At 47.1% G+C, this 18,082-nt stretch overlaps 6 non-coding genes across 6 annotated transcripts; all 6 read left to right on the forward strand.

Annotated features, from left to right (window-relative positions):
- The first annotated feature begins 11,443 nt into the window (after positions 1-11,443).
- Positions 11,444-11,516, forward strand: TRNAD-GUC (transfer RNA aspartic acid (anticodon GUC)). The gene has a single exon. It is a non-coding gene; the product is annotated as a tRNA-Asp (tRNA).
- A 2,421-nt stretch (positions 11,517-13,937) lies between these two features.
- Positions 13,938-14,010, forward strand: TRNAY-GUA (transfer RNA tyrosine (anticodon GUA)). Its single transcript has one exon. It is a non-coding gene; the product is annotated as a tRNA-Tyr (tRNA).
- Positions 14,011-15,111: 1,101 nt separating this feature from the next.
- TRNAD-GUC (transfer RNA aspartic acid (anticodon GUC)) lies at positions 15,112-15,184 on the forward strand. Its single transcript has one exon. It is a non-coding gene; the product is annotated as a tRNA-Asp (tRNA).
- A 661-nt stretch (positions 15,185-15,845) lies between these two features.
- TRNAD-GUC (transfer RNA aspartic acid (anticodon GUC)) lies at positions 15,846-15,918 on the forward strand. Its single transcript has one exon. It is a non-coding gene; the product is annotated as a tRNA-Asp (tRNA).
- Positions 15,919-16,432: 514 nt separating this feature from the next.
- On the forward strand, positions 16,433-16,505 carry TRNAY-GUA (transfer RNA tyrosine (anticodon GUA)). The gene has a single exon. It is a non-coding gene; the product is annotated as a tRNA-Tyr (tRNA).
- A 1,249-nt stretch (positions 16,506-17,754) lies between these two features.
- Positions 17,755-17,827, forward strand: TRNAD-GUC (transfer RNA aspartic acid (anticodon GUC)). Its single transcript has one exon. It is a non-coding gene; the product is annotated as a tRNA-Asp (tRNA).
- The last annotated feature ends 255 nt before the right edge of the window (positions 17,828-18,082 follow it).

The following is an 18,082-nucleotide window of genomic DNA, read 5'->3' on the forward strand; positions in this document are numbered from 1 at the left end:
CTGTTAACCAATTGGTTGGTTTTTCGAGCCTATCCGGGAGAAGTGTTGTGACGTCTCAGATGTAACGTAAAATGTCAGAGTTTTTCCACAATACCTGACGACCATTTAATTTTTGGGCGTCCGTGGCGAATGGTTAGCGCGTTCGGCTGTTAACCGAAAGGTTAATGGTTCGAGCCCATCCGGGAGCGGTGTTGTGAGGCCTCAGATGTGAAGTAAAAAGTCAAAGTTTTACATCAATACCTGACGAAAATTTAATTTTTGGGCTTCAGTGGCGCAATGGTTAGCGCGTTCGGCTATTAACCAATAGGTTGGTGGTTCGAGCCCATCCGGGAGAAGTGTTGTGACGTCTCAGATGTAACGTAAAATGTCAGAGTTTTTCCACAATACGTGACAACCATTTAATTTCTGAGCTTCAGTGGCGCAATGGTCAGCGCTTTCAGCTGTTAACCGAAAGGTTGGTGGTTCGAGCCCTCCCGGGAGCGGTGTTGTGACGTCTCAGATGTAACGTAAAATGTCAGAGTTTTTCCACAATACCTGACGAGCATTTAATTTTTGGGCTTCCGTGGCGCAATGGTTAGCGCGTTCAGCTGTTAATCGAAAGGTTGGTGGTTCGAGCCCACCCGAGAGAGGTGTTGTGAGGTCTCAGATGTAGCGTGAAAAGTCAAACTTTTTCCATAACACGTGATAACCATTTATTTTCTGATCTTTCGTGGCTCAATGGTTAGCGCGTTCGGCTGTTAAACCATAGCTTGGTGGTTTGAGCCCACCCGGGAGCGGTGTTTTTGATCTCAAATGTAACGTAAATAGCCAAAGTTTTTCCGCAATACCTGACGAAAATTTAATTTTTGGGCTTCAGTGGCGCAATGGTTAGCGCGTTCGGCTATTAACCAATAGGTTGGTGGTTCGAGCCCATTCGGGAGAAGTGTTGTGACGTCTCAGATGTAACGTAAAATGTCGGAGTTTTTCCACAATACCTGACGAACATTTAATTTTTGGGCTTCAGTGGCGCAATGGTCAGCGCGTTCAGCTGTTAACCGAAAGGTTGGTGGTTCGAGCCCAAACGAGAGAGGTTTTGTGGGGTCTCAGATGTAGCGTGAAAATTCGTAACTTTTCAACAATACCTGACAACCATTTAATTTTTGGGCTTCCGTGGCGCAGTAATTAGCGCGTCCAGCTCTTAATCGAAAGGTTGGTGGTTCGAGCCCACCCGGAAGAGGTGTTGTGGGGTCTCAGATGTAGCGTTAAAAGTCAAAACTTTTCCACAATACGTGACAACCATTTAATTTCTGATCTTCCGTGGCTCAATGGTTAGCGCGTTCGGCTGTTAACCAATAGGTTGGTGGTTCGAGCCCACCCGGGAGCGGTGTTTTTGGATCTCAAATGTAACGTAAATAGCCAAAGTTTTTCCACAATACCTGACGACCATTTAATTTTTGGGCCTCAGTGGCGAATGGTTAGCGCGTTCGGCTGTTAACCGAAAGGTCGGTGGTTCGAGCCCATCCGGGAGCGGTGTTGTGAGGTCTCAGATGGTAAGTAAAAAGTCAAGGTTTTACCTCAATACCTGACGAAAATTTAATTTTTGGGCTACAGTGGCGCAATGGTCAGCGCGTTCAGCTGTTAACCGAAAGGTTGGTGGTTCGAGCCCTCCCGGGAGCGGTGTTGTGACGTCTCAGATGTAACGTAAAATGTCAGAGTTTTTCCAAAACACCTGACGAACATTTAACTTTTGGGCTTCCGTGGCGCAATGGTTAGCGCGTTCAGCTGTTAATCGAAAGGTTGGTGGTTCGAGCCCGCCCGGAAGAGGTATTGTGTGGCCTCAGATGTAGCGTAAAAAGTCAAAACTTTTCCACAATACGTGACAACCATTTAATTTCTGAGCTTCCGTGGCTCAATGGTTAGCGCGTTCGGCTGTTAATCGAAAGGTTGGTGGTTCGAGCCCATCCGGGAGCGGTATTGTGAGGTCTCAGATGTAGCGTGAAAAGTCAAACTTTTTCCATAATACGTGATAACCATTTATTTTCTGAGCTTCCGTGGCTCAATGGTTAGCGCGTTCGGCTGTTAACCAATAGGTTGGTGGTTCGAGCCCACCCGGGAGCGGTGTTTTGGGATCTCAAATGTAACGTAAATAGCCAAAGTTTTTCCACAATACCTGACGACGATTTAATTTTTGGGCCTCAGTGGCGCAATGGTTAGCGCGTTCAGCTGTTAACCGAAAGGTTGGTGGTTCGAGCCCAAACGAGAGAGGATTTGTGGGGTCTCAGAAGTAGCGTGAAAAGTAACTTTTCAACAATACCTGACAACCATTTAATTATTGGGCGTCCGTGGCGCAATGGTTAGCGCGTTCGGCTGTTAACCAATAGGTTGGTGGTTCGAGCCCATCCGGGAGCGGTGTTGTGTGATCTCAAATGTAACGTAGAAAGCCAAAGTTTTTCCACAATACCTGACGACCATTTAATTTTTGGGCTTCCGTGGCGCAATGGTTAGCGCGTTCGGCTGTTAACCGAAAGGTTGGTGGTTCGAGCCCATCCGGGAGCGGTGTTGTGAGGCCTCAGATGTGAAGTAAAAAGTCAAAGTTTTACCTCAATACCTGACGAAAATTTAATTTTTGGGCTTCAGTGGCGCAATGGTTAGCGCGTTCGGCTATTAACCAATAGGTTGGTGGTTCGAGCCCATCCGGGAGAAGTGTTGTGACGTCTCAGATGTAACGTAAAATGTCAGAGTTTTTCCACAATACCTGACGAACATTTAATTTTTGGGCTTCAGTGGCGCGATGGTTAGCGCGTTCAGCTGTTAATCTAAATGTTGGTGGTTCGAGCCCACCCGGGAGAGGTGTTGTGAGGTCTCAGATGTAGCGTGAAAAGTCAAACTTTTTCCATAATACGTGATAACCATTTATTTTCTGATCTTTCGTGGCTCAATGGTTAGCGCGTTCGGCTGTTAACCAATAGCTTGGTGGTTCGAGCCCACCCGGGAGCGGTGTTTTTGGATCTCAAATGTAACGTAAATAGCCAAAGTTTTTCCGCAATACCTGACGACCATTTTTTTTGGGCGTCCGTGGCGCAATGGTTAGCGCGTTCGGCTGTTAACCAGTAGGTTGGTGGTTCTAGCCCATCCGGGAGCGGTGTTGTGATGTCTCAGATGTAACGTAAAATGTCAGAGTTTTTCCACAATACCTGACGAACATTTAATTTTTGGGCTTCCGTGGCGCAATGGTTAGCGCGTTCAGCTGTTAATCGAAAGGTTGGTGGTTCGAGCCCACCCGGGAGAGGTGTTGTGAGGTCTCAGATGTAGCGTGAAAAGTCAAACTTTTTCCATAATACGTGATAACCATTTATTTTCTGATCTTCCGAGGCTCAATGGTTAGCGCGTTCGGCTGTTAACCAATAGGTTGGTGGTTCGAGCCCATCCGGGAGCGGTGTTGTGAGGTCTCAGATGTGAAGTAAAAAGTCAAGGTTTTACCTCAATACCTGACGAAAATTTAATTTTTGGGCTACAGTGGCGTAATGGTCAGCGCGTTCAGCTGTTAACCGAAAGGTTGGTGGTTCGAGCCCTCCCGGGAGCGGTGTTGTGACGTCTCAGATGTAACGTAAAATGTCAGAGTTTTTCCAAAACACCTGACGAACATTTAACTTTTGGGCTTCCGTGGCGCAATGGTTAGCGCGTTCAGCTGTTAATCGAAAGGTTGGTGGTTCGAGCCCGCCCGGAAGAGGTATTGTATGGTCTCAGATGTAGCGTAAAAAGTCAAAACTTTTCCACAATACGTGACAACCATTTAATTTCTCAGCTTCCGTGGCTCAATGGTTAGCTTGTTCGGCTGTTAATCGAAAGGTTGGTGGTTCGAGCCCATCCGGGAGCGGTGTTGTGAGGTCTCAGATGTAGCGTGAAAAGTCAAACTTTTTCCATAATACGTGATAACCATTTATTTTCTGAGCTTCCGTGGCTCAATGGTTAGCGCGTTCGGCTGTTAACCAATAGGTTGGTGGTTCGAGCCCATCCGGGAGCGGTGTTGTGAGGTCTCAGATGTGACGTAAAATGTCAAGTTTTTTGCACAACACCTGACGAGCATTTAGCTTTTGAGCTTCCGTGGCGCAATGGTTAGCGCGTTCGGCTGTTAACCAATAGGTTGGTGGTTCGAGCCCACCCGGGAGCGGTGTTGTGTGATCTCAAATGTAACGTAGAAAGCCAAAGTTTTTCCACAATACCTGACAACCATTTAATTTCTTAGCTTCCGTGGCTCAATGGTTAGCGCGTTCGGCTGTTAACCAATAGGTTGGTGGTTCGAGCCCATCCGGGAGCGGTGTTTTTGGATCTCAAATGTAACGTAAATAGCCAAAGTTTTTCCGCAATACCTGACGACCATTTTTTTTTTGGGCGTCCGTGGCGCAATGGTTAGCGCGTTCGGCTGTTAACCGAAAGGTTGGTGGTTCGAGCCCATCCGGAAGCGGTGTTGTGAGGTCTCAGATGTGAAGTAAAAAGCCAAAGTTTTTCCACAATACCTGACGACCATTTAATTTTTGGGCTTCCGTGGCGCAATGGTTAGCGCGTTCGGCTGTTAACCAATAGGTTGGTGGTTCGAGCCCATCCGGGAGCGGTGTTGTGAGGTCTCAGATGTGACGTAAAAATCAAGGTTTTTACACAATACCTGACGAGCATTTAATTTTTGGGCTTCCGTGGCACAATGGTTACCGCGTTCAGCTGTTAATCGAAAGGTTGGTGGTTCGAGCCCACCCGGGAGAGGTGTTGTGGGGTCTCAAATGTAACGTAGAAAGCCAAAGTTTTTCCACAATACCTGACAACAATTTAATTTCTGAGCTTCCGTGGCTCAATGGTTAGCGCGTTTTGCTGTTAACCAATAGGTTGGTGGTTCGAGCCCATCCGGGAGCGGTGTTGTGAGGTCTCAGATGTGACGTAAAAAGTCAAGGTTTTTACACAATACCTGACGAGCATTTGACTTTTGGGCTTCCGTGGCGCAATGATTAGCGCGTTCGGCTGTTAACCAATAGGTTGGTGGTTCGAGCCCATCCGGGAGCGGTGTTGTGAGGTCTCAGATGTGACGTAAAATGTCAAGTTTTTTGCACAACACCTGACGAGCATTTAGCTTTTGGGCTTCCGTGGCGCAATGGTTAGCGCGTTCGGCTGTTAACCAATAGGTTGGTGGTTCGAGCCCACCCGGGAGCGGTGTTGTGTGATCTCAAATGTAACGTAGAAAGCCAAAGTTTTTCCACAATACCTGACAACCATTTAATTTCTTAGCTTCCGTGGCTCAATGGTTAGCGCGTTCGGCTGTTAACCAATAGGTTGGTGGTTCGAGCCCACCCGGGAGCGGTGTTGTGGGATCTCAAATGTAACGTAGAAAGCCAAAGTTTTTGCACAATAAATGACGACCATTTAATTTTTGGGCTTCCGTGGCGCAATGGTTAGCGCGTTCGGCTGTTAACCAATAGGTTGGTGGTTCGACCCCATCCGGGAGCGTTGTTTTGAGGTCTCAGATTTGACGTAAAAAGTCAAGGTTTTTACACAATACCTGACGAGCATTTAACTTTTGGGCTTCCGTGGCGCAATGATTAGCGCGTTCGGCTGTTAACCAATAGGTTGGTGGTTCGAGCCCATCCGGGAGCGGTGTTGTGAGGTCTCAGATGTGACGTAAAATGTCAAGTTTTTTGCACAACACCTGACGAGCATTTAGCTTTTGAGCTTCCGTGGCGCAATGGTTAGCGCGTTCGGCTGTTAACCAATAGGTTGGTGGTTCGAGCCCACCCGGGAGCGGTGTTGTGTGATCTCAAATGTAACGTAGAAAGCCAAAGTTTTTCCACAATACCTGACAACCATTTAATTTCTTAGCTTCCGTGGCTCAATGGTTAGCGCGTTCGGCTGTTAACCAATAGGTTGGTGGTTCGAGCCCATCCGGGAGCGGTGTTTTTGGATTTCAAATGTAACGTAAATAGCCAAAGTTTTTCCGCAATACCTGACGACCATTTTTTTTTTGGGCGTCCTTGGCGCAATGGTTAGCGCGTTCGGCTGTTAACCGAAAGGTTGGTGGTTCGAGCCAATCCGGAAGCGGTGTTGTGAGGTCTCAGATGTGAAGTAAAAAGCCAAAGTTTTTCCACAATACCTGACGACCATTTAATTTTTGGGCTTCCGTGGCGCAATGGTTAGCGCGTTCGGCTGTTAACCAATAGGTTGGTGGTTCGAGCCCATCCGGGAGCGGTGTTGTGAGGTCTCAGATGTGACGTAAAAAGTCAAGGTTTTTACACAATACCTGACGAGCATTTAATTTTTGGGCTTCCGTGGCACAATGGTTACCGCGTTCAGCTGTTAATCGAAAGGTTGGTGGTTCGAGCCCACCCGGGAGAGGTGTTGTGGGGTCTCAAATGTAACGTAGAAAGCCAAAGTTTTTCCACAATACCTGACAACAATTTAATTTCTGAGCTTCCGTGGCTCAATGGTTAGCGCGTTCGGCTGTTAACCAATAGGTTGGTGGTTCGAGCCCATCCGGGAGCGGTGTTGTGAGGTCTCAGATGTGACGTAAAAAGTCAAGGTTTTTACACAATACCTGACGAGCATTTAACTTTTGGGCTTCCGTGGCGCAATGATTAGCGCGTTCGGCTGTTAACCAATAGGTTGGTGGTTCGAGCCCATCCGGGAGCGGTGTTGTGAGGTCTCAGATGTGACGTAAAATGTCAAGTTTTTTGCACAACACCTGACGAGCATTTAGCTTTTGGGCTTCCGTGGCGCAATGGTTAGCGCGTTCGGCTGTTAACCAATAGGTTGGTGGTTCGAGCCCACCCGGGAGCGGTGTTGTGTGATCTCAAATGTAACGTAGAAAGCCAAAGTTTTTCCACAATACCTGACAACCATTTAATTTCTTAGCTTCCGTGGCTCAATGGTTAGCGCGTTCGGCTGTTAACCAATAGGTTGGTGGTTCGAGCCCACCCGGGAGCGGTGTTGTGGGATCTCAAATGTAACGTAGAAAGCCAAAGTTTTTGCACAATAAATGACGACCATTTAATTTTTGGGCTTCCGTGGCGCAATGGTTAGCGCGTTCGGCTGTTAACCAATAGGTTGGTGGTTCGACCCCATCCGGGAGCGGTGTTTTGAGGTCTCAGATTTGACGTAAAAAGTCAAGGTTTTTACACAATACCTGACGAGCATTTAAATTTTGGGCTTCCGTGGCGCAATGGTTAGCGCGTTCGGCTGTTAACCAATAGGTTGGTGGTTCGAGCCCATCCGGGAGCGGTGTTGTGAGGTCTCAGATGTGACGTAAAAAGTCAAGGTTTTTACACAATACCTGACGAGCATTTAACTTTTGGGCTTCCGTGGCGCAATGGTTAGCGCGTTCGGCTGTTAACCAATAGGTTGGTGGTTCGAGCCCATCCGGGAGCGGTGTTGTGAGATCTCAGATGTGACGTAAAATGTCAAGTTTTTTGCACAATACCTGACGAGCATTTAATTTTTGGGCTCCCGTGGCGCAATGGTTAGCGCGTTCAGCTGTTAATCGAAAGGTTGGTGATTCGAGCCCACCCGGGAAAGGTGTTGTGGGGTCTCAAATGTAACGTAGAAAGCCAAAGTTTTTCCACAATACCTGACGACCCTTTAATTTTTGGGCTTCCGTGGCGCAATGGTTAGCACGTTCGGCTGTTAACCAATAGGTTGGTGGTTCGAGCCCATCCGGGAGCCGTGTTGTGAGGTCTCAGATGTGACGTAAAAAGTCAAGGTTTTCCACAATACCTGACAACCATTTAATTTCGGAGCTTCCGTGGCTCAAGGGTTAGCGCGTTCGGCTGTTAACCAATAGGTTGGTGGTTCGAGCCCACCCGGGAGCGGTGTTGTGGGATCTGAAATGTAACGTAGAAAGCCAAAGTTTTTGCACAATAAATGACGACCATTTAATTTTTGGGCTTCCGTGGCGCAATGGTTAGCGCGTTCGGCTGTTAACCAATAGGTTGGTGGTTCGACCCCATCCGGGAGCGGTGTTGTGAGGTCTCAGATGTGACGTAAAAAGTCAAGGTTTTTACATAATACCTGACGAGCATTTAACTTTTGGGCTTCCGTGGCGCAATGGTTAGCGCGTTCGGCTGTTAACCAATAGGTTGGTGGTTCGAGCCCATCCGGGAGCGGTGTTGTGAGGTCTCAGATGTGACGTAAAAAGTCAAGGTTTTTACACAATACCTAACGAGCATTTAACTTTTCGGCTTCCGTGGCGCAATGGTTAGCGCGTTCGGCTGTTAACCAATAGGTTGGTGGTTCGAGCCCATCCGGGAGCGGTGTTGTGAGGTCTCAGATGTGACGTAAAAAGTCAAGGTTTTTACACAATACCTGCCGAGCATTTAACTTTTGGGCTTCCGTGGCGCAATGGTTAGCGCGTTCGGCTGTTAACCAATAGGTTGGTGGTTCGAGCCCACCCGAGAGCGGTGTTGTGGGATCTGAAATGTAACGTAGAAAGCCAAAGTTTTTGCACAATAAATGACGACCATTTAATTTTTGGGCTTCCGTGGCGCAATGGTTAGCGCGTTCGGCTGTTAACCAATAGGTTGGTCGTTCGACCCCATCCGGGAGCGGTGTTGTGAGGTCTCAGATGTGACGTAAAAAGTCAAGGTTTTTACATAATACCTGACGAGCATTTAACTTTTGGGCTTCCGTGGCGCAATGGTTAGCGCGTTCGGCTGTTAACCAATAGGTTGGTGGTTCGAGCCCATCCGGGAGCGGTGTTGTGAGGTCTCAGATGTGACGTAAAAAGTCAAGGTTTTCCACAATACCTGACAACCATTTAATTTCTGAGCTTCCGTGGCTCAATGGTTAGCGCGTTCGGCTGTTAACCAATAGGTTGGTGGTTCGACCCCATCCCGGAGCGGTGTTTTGAGGTCTCAGATGTGACGTAAAAAGTCAAGGTTATAAAGATGAAGGTTAATTTGTCTCACTTAATTTAAATTCGAATTTTTAACTAGCACTCTCGGCAACGAGTTACGTCGATTTTGAAAATGTTATTAAAAATCGAGGTACATTTTTATTTATTGTTCAATCGAGATGAAATCACTTTTAATGAGTGTTTTATTGGAATTAAGCTGAATTCGGTCAAAAATTTCTCCAGAAAATAATGCATTCAAAAAAGTACCGAAAAAATCGCAGGTTTTTCTTCTTCAAGACACAAAATCCGTGAATACGATTTCTTATTGAAAATTGAATTTTAACAGTTTTTTGAATGAATATCGTTACATTGCTTGAATTAAAGCAAAAAGTATAAAAATAATGGTTTCAGTGGTTATATTTGAAAATAGTGTAGAAATACTCAAAATATGCTTCTTTGGCCGTGAAACGTCGATTTTGAAAATGTTATTAAAAATCGAGGTACATTTTTATTTATTGTCCTGACGAACATTTAATTTTTGGGCTTCCGTGGCTCAATGTTAGCGCGTTCGGCTGTTAATCGAAAGGTTGGTGGTTCGAGCCCATCCGGGAGCGGTGTTTTGGGATCTCAAATGTAACGTAAATAGCCAAAGTTTTTCCACAATACCTGACGAAAATTTAATTTTTGGGCTTCAGTGGCGCAATGGTTAGCGCGTTCGGCTATTAACCAATAGGTTGGTGGTTCGAGCCCATCCGGGAGAAGTGTTGTGACGTCTCAGATGTAACGTAAAATGTCAGAGTTTTTCCACAATACCTGACGAACATTTAATTTTTGGGCTTCAGTGGCGCAATGGTCAGCGCGTTCAGCTGTTAACCGAAAGGTTGGTGGTTCGAGCCCAAACGAGAGAGGTTTTGTGGGGTCTCAGATGTAGCGTGAAAAGTCGTAACTTTTCAACAATACCTGACAACCATTTAATTTCTGAGCTTCCGTGGCTCAATGGTTAGCGCGTTCGGCTGTTAACCAATAGGTTGGTGGTTCTAGCCCATCCGGGAGCGGTGTTGTGATGTCTCAGATGTAACGTAAAATGTCAGAGTTTTTCCACAATACCTGACGAACATTTAATTTTTGGGCTTCCTTGGCGCAATGGTTAGCGCGTTCAGCTGTTAATCGAAAGGTTGGTGGTTCGAGCCCACCCGGAAGAGGTGATGTGGGGTCTCAGATGTAGCGTAAAAAGTCAAAACTTTTCCACAATACGTGACAACCATTTAATTTCTGAGCTTCAGTGGCGCAATGGTCAGCGCGTTCAGCTGTTAACCGAAAGGTAGGTGGTTCGAGCCCTCCCGGGAGCGGTGTTGTGACGTCTCAGATGTAACGTAAAATGTCAGAGTTTTTCCACAATACCTGACGAGCATTTTATTTTTGGGCTTCCGTGGCGCAATGGTTAGCGCGTTCAGCTGTTAATCGAAAGGTTGGTGGTTCAAGCCCACCCGGGAGAGGTGTTGTGAGGTCTCAGATGAAGTGTGAAAAGTCAAACTTTTTCCATAATACGTGATAACCATTTATTTTCTGATCTTTCGTGGCTCAATGGTTAGCGCGTTCGGCTGTTAACCAATAGCTTGGTGGTTCGAGCCCACCCGGGAGCGGTGTTTTTGGATCTCAAATGTAACGTAAATAGCCAAAGTTTTTCTACAATACCTGACGACCATTTAATTTTTGGGCTTCCGTGGCGCAATGGTTAGTGCGTTCAGCTGTTAACCGAAAGGTTGGTGGTTCGAGCCCAAACGAGAGAGGATTTGTGGGGTCTCAGATGTAGCGTGAAAAGTCGTAACTTTTCAACAATACCTGACAACCATTTAATTTTTGGGCGTCCGTGGCGCAATGGCTAGCGCGTTCGGCTGTTAACCGAAAGGTTGGTGGTTCGAGCCCATCCGGGAGCGGTGTTGTGACGTCTCAGATGTTACGTAAAATGTCAGAGTTTTTCCACAATACCTGACGAACATTTAATTTTTGGGCTTCCGTGGCGCAGTAATTAGCGCGTCCAGCTCTTAATCGAAAGGTTGGTGGTTTGAGCCCACCCGGAAGAGGTGTTGTGGGGTCTCAGATGTAGCGTTAAAAGTCAAAACTTTTCCACAATACGTGACAACCATTTAATTTCTGATCTTCCGTGGCTCAATGGTTAGCGCGTTCGGCTGTTAACCAATAGGTTGGTGGTTCGAGCCCACCCGGGAGCGGTGTTTTTGGATCTCAAATGTAACGTAAATAGCCAAAGTTTTTCCACAATACCTGACGACCATTTAATTTTTGGGCGTCCGTGGCGAATGGTTAGCGCGTTCGGCTGTTAACCGAAAGGTTGGTGGTTCGAGCCCTCCCGGGAGCGGTGTTGTGACGTCTCAGATGTAACGTAAAATGTCAGAGTTTTTCCACAACACCTCACGAACATTTAACTTTTGGGCTTCTGTGGCGCAATGGTTAGCGCAATCAGCTGTTAATCGAAGGGTTGGTGGTTCGAGCCCGCCCGGAAGAGGTGTTGTGGGGTCTCAGATGTAACGTAAAATGTCAAAACTTTTCCACAATACGTGACAACCATTTAATTTCTGAGCTTCCGTGGCTCAATGGTTAGCGCGTTCGGCTGTCAATCGAAAGGTTGGTGGTTCGAGCCCATCCGGGAGCGGTGTTGTGAGGTCTCGGATGTGAAGTAAAATGTCAGAGTTTTTCCACAATACCTGACGAACATTTAATTTTTGGCCTTCCGTGGCGCAATAATTAGCGCGTCGAGCACTTAATCGAAAGGTTGGTGGTTCGAGCCCACCGGAAGAGGTGTTGTGGGGTCTCAGATGTAACGTAAAATGTCAGAGTTTTTCCACAATACCTGACGAACATTTAATTTTTGGGCTTCCGTGGCGCAATGGTTAGCGCGTTCAGCTGTTAATCGAAAGGTTGGTGGTTCGAGCCCACCCGGAAGAGGTGATGTGGGGTCTCAGATGTAGCGTAAAAAGTCAAAACTTTTCCACAATACGTGACAACCATTTAATTTCTGAGCTTCCGAGGCTCAATGGTTAGCGCGTTCGGCTGTTAATCGAAAGGTTGGTGGTTCGAGCCCATCCGGGAGCGGTGTTGTGAGGTCTCGGATGTGAAGTAAAAAGTCAAAGTTTTACCTCAATACCTGACGAAAATTTAATTTTTGGGCTTCAGTGGCGCAATGGTTAGCGCGTTCGGCTATTAACCAATAGGTTGGTGGTTCGAGCCCATCCGGGAGAAGTGTTATGACGTCTCAGATGTAACGTAAAATGTCGGAGTTTTTCCACAATACCTGACGAACATTTAATTTTTGGGCTTCAGTGGCGCAATGGTCAGCGCGTTCAGCTGTTAACCGAAAGGTTGGTGGTTCGAGCCCAAACGAGAGAGGTTTTGTGGGGTCTCAGATGTAGCTTGAAAAGTCGTAACTTTTCATCAATACCTGACAACCATTTAATTTCTGAGCTTCCGTGGCTCAATGGTTAGCGCGTTCGGCTATTAACCAATATTTTGGTGTCGAGCCCATCCGGGAGAAGTGTTGTGACGTCTCAGATGTAACGTAAAATGTCAGAGTTTTTCCACAATACCTGACGAACATTTAATTTTTGGGCTTCAGTGGCGCAATGGTCAGCGCGTTCAGCTGTTAACCGAAAGGTTGGTGGTTCGAGCCCAAACGAGAGAGGTTTTGTGGGGTCTCAGATGTAGCGTGAAAAGTCGTAACTTTTCAACAATACCTGAAAACCATTTAATTTCTGAGCTTCCGTGGCTCAATGGTTAGCGCGTTCGGCTGTTAACCAATAGGTTGGTGGTTCGATCCCATCCGGGAGCGGTGTTGTGATGTCTCAGATGTAACGTAAAATGTCAGAGTTTTTCCACAATACCTGACGAACATTTATTTTTTGGGCTTCCGTGGCGCAATGGTTAGCGCGTTCAGCTGTTAATCGAAAGGTTGGTGGTTCGAGCCCACCCGGAAGAGGTGATGTGGGGTCTCAGATGTAGCGTAAAAAGCCAAAACTTTTCCACAATACGTGACAACCATTTAATTTCTGAGCTTCCGTGGCTCAATGATTAGCGCGTTCGGCTGTTAATCGAAAGGTTGGTGGTTCGAGCCCATCCGGGAGCGGTGTTGTGAGGTCTCGGATGTGAAGTAAAAAGTCAAAGTTTTACCTCAATACCTGACGAGCATTTATTTTTTGGGCTTCCGTGGCGCAATGGTTAGCGCGTTCAGCTGTTAATCGAAAGGTTGGTGGTTCGAGCCCACCCGGGAGAGGTGTTGTGAGGTCTCAGATGTAGCGTGAAAAGTCAAACTTTTTCCATAATACGTGATAACCATTTATTTTCTGATCTTTCGTGGCTCAATGGTTAGCGCGTTCGGCTGTTAACCAATAGCTTGGTGGTTCGAGCCCACCCGGGAGCGGTGTTTTTGGATCTCATGTGTAACGTAAATGGCCAAAGTTTTTCCACAATACCTGACGACCATTTAATTTTTGGGCTTCCGTGGCGCAATGGTTAGCGCGTTCAGCTGTTAACCGAAAGGTTGGTGGTTCGAGCCCCAAAGAGAGGTTTTGTGGGGTCTCAGATGTAGCGTGAAAAGTCGTAACTTTTCAACAAAACCTGACAACCATTTAATTTTTGGGCGTCCGTGGCGCAATGGCTAGCGCGTTCGGCTGTTAACCGAAAGGTTGGTGGTTCGAGCCCATCCGGGAGCGGTGTTGTGACGTCTCAGATGTTACGTAAAATGTCAGAGTTTTTCCACAATACCTGACGAACATTTAATTTTTGGCCTTCCGTGGCGCAATAATTAGCGCGTCGAGCACTTAATCGAAAGGTTGGTGGTTCGAGCCCACCCGGGAGAGGTGTTGTGAGGTCTCAGATGTAGCGTGAAAAGTCAAACTTTTTCCATAATACGTGATAACCATTTATTTTCTGATCTTTCGTGGCTCAATGGTTAGCGCGTTCGGCTGTTAACCAATAGCTTGGTGGTTCGAGCCCACCCGGGAGCGGTGTTTTTGGATCTCATGTGTAACGTAAATGGCCAAAGTTTTTCCACAAAACCTGACAACCATTTAATTTTTGGGCGTCCGTGGCGCAATGGCTAGCGCGTTCGGCTGTAAACCGAAAGGTTGGTGGTTCGAGCCCATCCGGGAGCGGTGTTGTGACGTCTCAGATGTTACGTAAAATGTCAGAGTTTTTCCACAATACCTGACGAACATTTAATTTTTGGGCTTCCGTGGCGCAGTAATTAGCGCGTCCAGCTCTTAATCGAAAGGTTGGTGGTTTGAGCCCACCCGGAAGAGGTGTTGTGGGGTCTCAGATGTAGCGTTAAAAGTCAAAACTTTTCCACGATACGTGACAACCATTTAATTTCTGATCTTCCGTGGCTCAATGGTTAGCGCGTTCGGCTGTTAACCAATAGGTTGATGGTTCGAGCCCACCCGGGAGCGGTGTTTTTGGATCTCAAATGTAACGTAAATAGCCAAAGTTTTTCCACAATACCTGACGACCATTTAATTTTTGGGCGTCCGTGGCGAATGGTTAGCGCGTTCGGCTGTTAACCGAAAGGTTGGTGGTTCGAGCCCATCCGGGAGCGGTGTTGTGAGGCCTCAGATGTGAAGTAAAAAGTCAAGGTTTTACCTCAATACCTGACGAAAATTTAATTTTTGGGCTTCCGTGGCGCAGTAATTAGCGCGTCCAGCTCTTAATCGAAAGGTTGGTGGTTTGAGCCCACCCGGAAGAGGTGTTGTGGGGTCTCAGATGTAGCGTTAAAAGTCAAAACTTTTCCACGATACGTGACAACCATTTAATTTCTGATCTTCCGTGGCTCAATGGTTAGCGCGTTCGGCTGTTAACCAATAGGTTGATGGTTCGAGCCCACCCGGGAGCGGTGTTTTTGGATCTCAAATGTAACGTAAATAGCCAAAGTTTTTCCACAATACCTGACGACCATTTAATTTTTGGGCGTCCGTGGCGAATGGTTAGCGCGTTCGGCTGTTAACCGAAAGGTTGGTGGTTCGAGCCCATCCGGGAGCGGTGTTGTGAGGCCTCAGATGTGAAGTAAAAAGTCAAGGTTTTACCTCAATACCTGACGAAAATTTAACTTTTGGGCTTCCGTGGCGCAATGGTTAGCGCAATCAGCTGTTAATCGAAGGGTTGGTGGTTCGAGCCCGCCCGGAAGAGGTGTTGTGGGGTCTCAGATGTAACGTAAAATGTCAAAACTTTTCCACAATACGTGACAACCATTTAATTTCTGAGCTTCCGTGGCTCAATGGTTAGCGCGTTCGGCTGTCAATCGAAAGGTTGGTGGTTCGAGCCCATCCGGGAGCGGTGTTGTGAGGTCTCGGATGTGAAGTAAAAAGTCAAAGTTTTACCTCAATACCTGACGAAAATTTAATTTTTGGGCTTCAGTGGCGCAATGGTCAGCGCGTTCAGCTGTTAACCGAAAGGTTGGGGGTTCGAGCCCTCCCGGGAGCGGTGTTGTGACGTCTCAGATGTAACGTAAAATGTCAGAGTTTTTCCACAATACCTGACGAGCATTTAATTATTGGGCTTCCGTGGCGCAATGGCTAGCGCGTTCGGCTGTTAACCGAAAGGTTGGTGGTTCGAGCCCATCCGGGAGCGGTGTTGTGACGTCTCAGATGTTACGTAAAATGTCAGAGTTTTTCCACAATACCTGACGAACATTTAATTTTTGGCCTTCCGTGGCGCAATAATTAGCGCGTCGAGCACTTAATCGAAAGGTTGGTGGTTCGAGCCCACCGGAAGAGGTGTTGTGGGGTCTCAGATGTAACGTAAAATGTCAGAGTTTTTCCACAATACCTGACGAACATTTAACTTTTGGACTTCCGTGGCGCAATGGTTAGCGCGTTCAGCTGTTAATCGAAGGGTTGGTGGTTCGAGCCCGCCCGGAAGAGGTGTTGTGGGGTCTCAGATGTAACGTAAAAAGTCAAAACTTTTCCACAATACGTGACAACCATTTAATTTCTGAGCTTCCGTGGCTCAATGGTTAGCGCGTTCGGCTGTCAATCGAAAGGTTGGTGGTTCGAGCCCATCCGGGAGCGGTGTTGTGAGGTCTCGGATGTGAAGTAAAAATCAAAGTTTTACCTCAATACCTGACGAAAATTTAATTTTTGGGCTTCCGTGGCGCAATGGTTAGCGCGTTCAGCTGTTAATCGAAAGGTTGGTGGTTCGAGCCCACCCAAGAGAGGTGTTGTGAGGTCTCAGATGTAGCGTGAAAAGTCAAACTTTTTCCATAATACGTGATAACCATTTATTTTCTGATCTTTCGTGGCTCAATGGTTAGCGCGTTCGGCTGTTAACCAATAGCTTGGTGGTTCGAGCCCACCCGGGAGCGGTGTTTTTGGATCTCAAATGTAACGTAAATAGCCAAAGTTTTTCTACAATACCTGACGACCATTTAATTTTTGGGCTTCCGTGGCGCAATGGTTAGTGCGTTCAGCTGTTAACCGAAAGGTTGGTGGTTCGAGCCCAAACGAGAGAGGATTTGTGGGGTCTCAGATGTAGCGTGAAAAGTCGTAACTTTTCAACAACACCTGACAACCATTTAATTTTTGGGCGTCCGTGGCGCAATGGCTAGCGCGTTCGGCTGTAAACCGAAAGGTTGGTGGTTCGAGCCCATCCGGGAGCGGTGTTGTGACGTCTCAGATGTTACGTAAAATGTCAGAGTTTTTCCACAATACCTGACGAAGATTTAATTTTTGGGCTTCCGTGGCGCAGTAATTAGCGCGTCCAGCTCTTAATCGAAAGGTTGGTGGTTTGAGCCCACCCGGAAGAGGTGTTGTGGGGTCTCAGATGTAGCGTTAAAAGTCAAAACTTTTCCACGATACGTGACAACCATTTAATTTCTGATCTTCCGTGGCTCAATGGTTAGCGCGTTCGGCTGTTAACCAATAGGTTGGTGGTTCGAGCCCACCCGGGAGCGGTGTTTTTGGATCTCAAATGTAACGTAAATAGCCAAAGTTTTTCCACAATACCTGACGACCATTTAATTTTTGGGCTTCCGTGGCGCAATGGTTAGCGCGTTCGGCTGTTAACCAATAGGTTGGTGGTTCGAGCCCATCCGGCAGCGGTGTTGTGAGGCCTCAGATGTGAAGTAAAAAGTCAAAGTTTTACCTCAATACCTGACGAAAATTTAATTTTTGGGCTTCAGTGGCGCAATGGTTAGCGCGTTCGGCTATTAACCAATAGGTTGGTGGTTCGAGCCCATCCGGGAGAAGTGTTGTGACGTCTCAGATGTAACGTAAAATGTCAGAGTTTTTCCACAATACCTGACGAACATTTAATTTTTGGGCTTCAGTGGCGCAATGGTCAGCGCGTTCAGCTGTTAACCGAAAGGTTGGTGGTTCGAGCCCAAACGAGAGAGGTTTTGTGGGGTCTCAGATGTAGCGTGAAAAGTCGTAACTTTTCAACAATACCTGACAACCATTTAATTTATGGGCTTCCGTGGCGAATGGTTAGCGCGTTCGGCTGTTAACCGAAAGGTTGGTGGTTCGAGCCCATCCGGGAGCGGTGTTGTGAGGTCTCAGATGAGAAGTAAAAAGTCAAGGTTTTACCTCAATACCTGACGAAAATTTAATTTTTGGGCTTCAGTGGCGCAATGGTCAGCGCGTTCAGCTGTTAACCGAAAGGTTGGTGGTTCGAGCCCTCCCGGGAGCGGTGTTGTGACGTCTCAGATGTAACGTAAAATGTCAGAGTTTTTCCACAACACCTGACGAACATTTAACTTTTGGGCTTCCGTGGCGCAATGGTTAGCGCAATCAGCTGTTAATCGAAGGGTTGGTGGTTCGAGCCCGCCCGGAAGAGGTGTTGTGGGGTCTCAGATGTAACGTAAAATGTCAAAACTTTTCCACAATACGTGACAACCATTTAATTTCTGAGCTTCCGTGGCTCAATGGTTAGCGCGTTCGGCTGTCAATCGAAAGGTTGGTGGTTCGAGCCCATCCGGGAGCGGTGTTGTGAGGTCTCGGATGTGAAGTAAAAAGTCAAAGTTTTACCTCAATACCTGACGAAAATTTAATTTTTGGGCTTGAGTGGCGCAATGGTCAGCGCGTTCAGCTGTTAACCGAAAGGTTGGTGGTTCGAGCCCTCCCGGGAGCGGTGTTGTGACGTCTCAGATGTAACGTAAAATGTCAGAGTTTTTCCACAATACCTGACGAGCATTTAATTATTGGGCTTCCGTGGCGCAATGGCTAGCGCGTTCGGCTG

Source organism: Phalangium opilio, unplaced genomic scaffold, assembly GCF_054372755.1.
Source record: "Phalangium opilio isolate 3A_F unplaced genomic scaffold, DU_Popi_V2 ptg000056l_1, whole genome shotgun sequence".
NCBI classification, from domain to species: Eukaryota; Metazoa; Arthropoda; class Arachnida; order Opiliones; family Phalangiidae; genus Phalangium; species Phalangium opilio.